This window comes from Ambystoma mexicanum, chromosome 4q, assembly GCF_040938575.1.
Source record: "Ambystoma mexicanum isolate Mex_15411 chromosome 4q, UKY_AmexF1_1, whole genome shotgun sequence".
Lineage (NCBI taxonomy): Eukaryota > Metazoa > Chordata > Amphibia > Caudata > Ambystomatidae > Ambystoma > Ambystoma mexicanum.
In genome coordinates, this window is record NC_090928.1 from 530253995 (window position 1) to 530260367 (window position 6373).

The 6373-nt window shown below is 39.5% G+C and overlaps 2 non-coding genes across 2 annotated transcripts; both read right to left on the reverse strand.

The window, feature by feature from the left end:
• Window positions 1-3688: 3688 nt before the first annotated feature.
• Window positions 3689-3761, reverse strand: TRNAK-CUU (transfer RNA lysine (anticodon CUU)). Its single transcript has one exon. It is a non-coding gene; the product is annotated as a tRNA-Lys (tRNA).
• A 1112-nt stretch (window positions 3762-4873) lies between these two features.
• Window positions 4874-4946, reverse strand: TRNAK-CUU (transfer RNA lysine (anticodon CUU)). Its single transcript has one exon. It is a non-coding gene; the product is annotated as a tRNA-Lys (tRNA).
• Between the last annotated feature and the right edge of the window lie 1427 nt (window positions 4947-6373).

The window sequence follows — 6373 nt, forward strand, 5'->3', positions numbered from 1 at the left end:
CACAATTACCAGTCAATATCAGAACGCATTGAAGAATATCAGGAAATAGCCGATTAAACCTGTGTGGAAAAAAGTCTTATTTGTGTTTTCTCCACTTTATTTTATAGTAAGATGATACATACTTTTTCTTTTACAGTGAATACATTAAGGTGTGGTATTGCCCCATTACACATCATCCAGACATGCATTCATATATTGCATGTTAACAATGAAAATATTGCAAATATTGTAAAGAGACTTTCAATTTCTATTTTTTTGGTCAAAAAGCACTAAAATTTTAGTTGTTTTCGCCCAACGTGGGGCTTGAACCCACGACCCTGAGATTAAGAGTCTCATGCGCTACCGACTGAGCAAGCCAGGCTCCTTTGGATGCCCATAGTTTTCGTCCCTATCCCTGCACTGCCGGTTTCCACAGATAGGATGTATTTTTTTGGTCAAAAAGCACTACAATTTTAGTTGTTTTCGCCCAACGTGGGGCTCGAACCCACGACCCTGAGATTAAGAGTCTCATGCTCTACCGACTGAGCTAGCCGGGATCCTTTGGATGCCTATAGTTTTCTTCCCTATCCCTGCACTGCCGCTTTCCACAGATAGGATGCTGTGTAATCATAGGCTCTGGTGGAGTTTGGAAAGAAAATACACATCAGCCAGAGGCAGAAATAGTCTAAGAAAGTATCAAACACAATTACCAGTCAATATCAGAACGCATTGAAGAATATCAGGAAATAGCCGATTAAACCTGTGTGGAAAAAAGTCTTATTTGTGTTTTCTCCACTTTATTTTATAGTAAGATGATACATACTTTTTCTTTTACAGTGAATACATTAAGGTGTGGTATTGCCCCTTTACACATCATCCAGACATGCATTCATATATTGCATGTTAACAATCAAAATATTGCAAATATTGTAAAGAGACTTTCAATTTCTATTTTTTTGGTCAAAAAGCACTAAAATTTTAGTTGTTTTCGCCCAACGTGGGGCTCGAACCCACGACCCTGAGATTAAGAGTCTCATGCGCTACCGACTGAGCAAGCCGGGCTCCTTTGGATGCCCATAGTTTTCTTCCCTATCCCTGCACTGCCGTTTTCCACAGATAGGATGTATTTTTTTGGTCAAAAAGCACTACAATTTTAGTTGTTTTCGCCCAATGTGGGGCTCGAACCCACGACCCTGAGATTAAGAGTCTCATGCTCTACTGACTGAGCTAGCCGGGCTCCTTTGGATGCCTATAGTTTTCTTCCCTATCCCTGCACTGCCGTTTTCCACAGATAGGATGTATTTTTTTGGTCAAAAAGCACTACAATTTTAGTTGTTTTCGCCCAATGTGGGGCTCGAACCCACAACCCTGAGATTAAGAGTCTCATGCTCTACTGACTGAGCTAGCCGGGCTCCTTTGGATGCCTGTAGTTTTCTTCCCTATCCCTGCACTGCCGCTTTCCACAGATAGGATGCTGTGTAATCATAGGCTCTGGTGGAGTTTGGAAAGAAAATACACATCAGCCAGAGGCAGAAATAGTCTAAGAAAGTATCAAACACAATTACCAGTCAATATCAGAACGCATTGAAGAATATCAGGAAATAGCCGATTAAACCTGTGTGGAAAAAAGTCTTATTTGTGTTTTCTCCACTTTATTTTATAGTAAGATGATACATACTTTTTCTTTTACAGTGAATACATTAAGGTGTGGTATTGCCCCTTTACACATCATCCAGACATGCATTCATATATTGCATGTTAACAATCAAAATATTGCAAATATTGTAAAGAGACTTTCAATTTCTATTTTTTTGGTCAAAAAGCACTAAAATTTTAGTTGTTTTCGCCCAATGTGGGGCTCGAACCCACGACCCTGAGATTAAGAGTCTCATGCTCTACCAACTGAGCTAGCCGGGCTCCTTTGGATGCCTATAGTTTTCTTCCCTATCCCTGCACTGCCGTTTTCCACAGATAGGATGCTGTGTAATCATAGGCTCTGGTGGAGTTTGGAAAGAAAATACACATCAGCCAGAGGCAGAAATAGTCTAAGAAAGTATCAAACACAATTACCAGTCAATATCAGAACGCATTGAAGAATATCAGGAAATAGCCGATTAAACCTGTGTGGAAAAAAGTCTTATTTGTGTTTTCTCCACTTTATTTTATAGTAAGATGATACATACTTTTTCTTTTACAGTGAATACATTAAGGTGTGGTATTGCCCCATTACACATCATCCAGACATGCATTCATATATTGCATGTTAACAATCAAAATATTGCAAATATTGTAAAGAGACTTTCAATTTCTATTTTTTTGGTCAAAATGCACTACAATTTTAGTTGTTTTCGCCCAACGTGGGGCTCGAACCCACGACCCTGAGATTAAGAGTCTCATGCTCTACTGACTGAGCTAGCCGGGCTCCTTTGGATGCCTATAGTTTTCTTCCCTATCCCTGCACTGCCGTTTTCCACAGATAGGATGTATTTTTTTGGTCAAAAAGCACTACAATTTTAGTTGTTTTCGCCCAATGTGGGGCTCGAACCCACAACCCTGAGATTAAGAGTCTCATGCTCTACTGACTGAGCTAGCCGGGCTCCTTTGGATGCCTGTAGTTTTCTTCCCTATCCCTGCACTGCCGCTTTCCACAGATAGGATGCTGTGTAATCATAGGCTCTGGTGGAGTTTGGAAAGAAAATACACATCAGCCAGAGGCAGAAATAGTCTAAGAAAGTATCAAACACAATTACCAGTCAATATCAGAACGCATTGAAGAATATCAGGAAATAGCCGATTAAACCTGTGTGGAAAAAAGTCTTATTTGTGTTTTCTCCACTTTATTTTATAGTAAGATGATACATACTTTTTCTTTTACAGTGAATACATTAAGGTGTGGTATTGCCCCTTTACACATCATCCAGACATGCATTCATATATTGCATGTTAACAATCAAAATATTGCAAATATTGTAAAGAGACTTTCAATTTCTATTTTTTTGGTCAAAAAGCACTAAAATTTTAGTTGTTTTCGCCCAATGTGGGGCTCGAACCCACGACCCTGAGATTAAGAGTCTCATGCGCTACCTACTGAGCAAGCCGGGCTCCTTTGGATGCCTATAGTTTTCTTCCCTATCCCTGCACTGCCGTTTTCCACAGATAGGATGTATTTTTTTGGTCAAAAAGCACTACAATTTTAGTTGTTTTCGCCCAACGTGGGGCTCGAACCCACGACCCTGAGATTAAGAGTCTCATGCTCTACCAACTGAGCTAGCCAGGCTCCTTTGGATGCTTATAGTTTTCTTCCCTATCCCTGCACTGCCGTTTTCCACAGATAGGATGCTGTGTAATCATAGGCTCTGGTGGAGTTTGGAAAGAAAATACACATCAGCCAGAGGTAGAAATAGTCTAAGAAAGTATCAAACACAATTACCAGTCAATATCAGAACGCATTGAAGAATATCAGGAAATAGCCGATTAAACCTGTGTGGAAAAAAGTCTTATTTGTGTTTTCTCCACTTTATTTTATAGTAAGATGATACATACTTTTTCTTTTACAGTGAATACATTAAGGTGTGGTATTGCCCCATTACACATCATCCAGACATGCATTCATATATTGCATGTTAACAATCAAAATATTGCAAATATTGTAAAGAGACTTTCAATTTCTATTTTTTTGGTCAAAAAGCACTAAAATTTTAGTTGTTTTCGCCCAACGTGGGGCTCGAACCCACGACCCTGAGATTAAGAGTCTCATGCTCTACCGACTGAGCTAGCTGGGCTCCTTTGGATGCCTATAGTTTTCTTCCCTATCCCTGCACTGCCGTTTTCCACAGATAGGATGCTGTGTAATCATAGGCTCTGGTGGAGTTTGGAAAGAAAATACACATCAGCCAGAGGCAGAAATAGTCTAAGAAAGTATCAAACACAATTACCAGTCAATATCAGAACGCATTGAAGAATATCAGGAAATAGCCGATTAAACCTGTGTGGAAAAAAGTCTTATTTGTGTTTTCTCCACTTTATTTTATAGTAAGATGATACATACTTTTTCTTTTACAGTGAATACATTAAGGTGTGGTATTGCCCCATTACACATCATCCAGACATGCATTCATATATTGCATGTTAACAATGAAAATATTGCAAATATTGTAAAGAGACTTTAAATTTCTATTTTTTTGGTCAAAAAGCACTAAAATTTTAGTTGTTTTCGCCCAACGTGGGGCTTGAACCCACGACCCTGAGATTAAGAGTCTCATGCTCTACCGACTGAGCTAGCCGGGCTCCTTTGGATGCCCATAGTTTTCTTCCCTATCCCTGCACTGCCGTTTTCCACAGATAGGATGTATTTTTTTGGTCAAAAAGCACTACAATTTTAGTTGTTTTCGCCCAACGTGGGGCTCGAACCCACGACCCGGAGATTAAGAGTCTCATGCTCTACCGACTGAGCTAGCCGGGCTCCTTTGGATGCCTATAGTTTTCTTCCCTATCCCTGCACAGCCGCTTTCCACAGATAGGATGCTGTGTAATCATAGGTTCTGGTGGAGTTTGGAAAGAAAATACACATCAGCCAGAGGCAGAAATAGTCTAAGAAAGTATCAAACACAATTACCAGTCAATATCAGAACGCATTGAAGAATATCAGGAAATAGCCGATTAAACCTGTGTGGAAAAAAGTCTTATTTGTGTTTTCTCCACTTTATTTTATAGTAAGATGATACATACTTTTTCTTTTACAGTGAATACATTAAGGTGTGGTATTGCCCCATTACACATCACCCAGACATGCATTCATATATTGCATGTTAACAATCAAAATATTGCAAATATTGTAAAGAGACTTTCAATTTCTATTTTTTTGGTCAAAAAGCACTAAAATTTTAGTTGTTTTTGCCCAACGTGGGGCTCGAACCCACGACCCTGAGATTAAGAGTCTCATGCTCTACCAACTGAGCTAGCCGGGCTCCTTTGGATGCCTATAGTTTTCTTCCCTATCCCTGCACTGCCGTTTTCCACAGATAGGATGCTGTGTAATCATAGGCTCTGGTGGAGTTTGGAAAGAAAATACACATCAGCCAGAGACAGAAATAGTCTAAGAAAGTATCAAACACAATTACCAGTCAATATCAGAACGCATTGAAGAATATCAGGAAATAGCCGATTAAACCTGTGTGGAAAAAAGTCTTATTTGTGTTTTCTCCACTTTATTTTATAGTAAGATGATACATACTTTTTCTTTTACAGTGAATACATTAAGGTGTTGTATTGCCCCATTACACATCATCCAGACATGCATTCATATATTGCATGTTAACAATCAAAATATTGCAAATATTGTAAAGAGACTTTCAATTTCTATTTTTTTGGTCAAAAAGCTCTAAAATTTTAGTTGTTTTCGCCCAACGTGGGGCTTGAACCCACGACCCTGAGATTAAGAGTCTCATTCGCTACCGACTGAGCAAGCCGGGCTCCTTTGGATGCCCATAGTTTTCTTCCCTATCCCTGCACTGCCGGTTTCCACAGATAGGATGCATTTTTTTGGTCAAAATGCACTACAATTTTAGTTGTTTTCGCCCAACGTGGGGCTCGAACCCACGACCCTGAGATTAAGAGTCTCATGCTCTACCGACTGAGCTAGCCGGGCTCCTTTGGATGCCTATAGTTTTCTTCCCTATCCCTGCACTGCCGCTTTCCACAGATAGGATGCTGTGTAATCATAGGCTCTGGTGGAGTTTGGAAAGAAAATACACATCAGCCAGAGGCAGAAATAGTCTAAGAAAGTATCAAACACAATTACCAGTCAATATCAGAACGCATTGAAGAATATCAGGAAATAGCCGATTAAACCTGTGTGGAAAAAAGTCTTATTTGTGTTTTCTCCACTTTATTTTATAGTAAGATGATACATACTTTTTCTTTTACAGTGAATACATTAAGGTGTGGTATTGCCCCTTTACACATCATCCAGACATGCATTCATATATTGCATGTTAACAATCAAAATATTGCAAATATTGTAAAGAGACTTTCAATTTCTATTTTTTTGGTCAAAAAGCACTAAAATTTTAGTTGTTTTCGCCCAACGTGGGGCTCGAACCCACGACCCTGAGATTAAGAGTCTCATGCGCTACCGACTGAGCAAGCCGGGCTCCTTTGGATGCCCATAGTTTTCTTCCCTATCCCTGCACTGCCGTTTTCCACAGATAGGATGCTGTGTAATCATAGGCTCTGGTGGAGTTTGGAAAGAAAATACACATCAGCCAGAGGCAGAAATAGTCTAAGAAAGTATCAAACACAATTACCAGTCAATATCAGAACGCATTGAAGAATATCAGGAAATAGCCGATTAAACCTGTGTGGAAAAAAGTCTTATTTGTGTTTTCTCCACTTT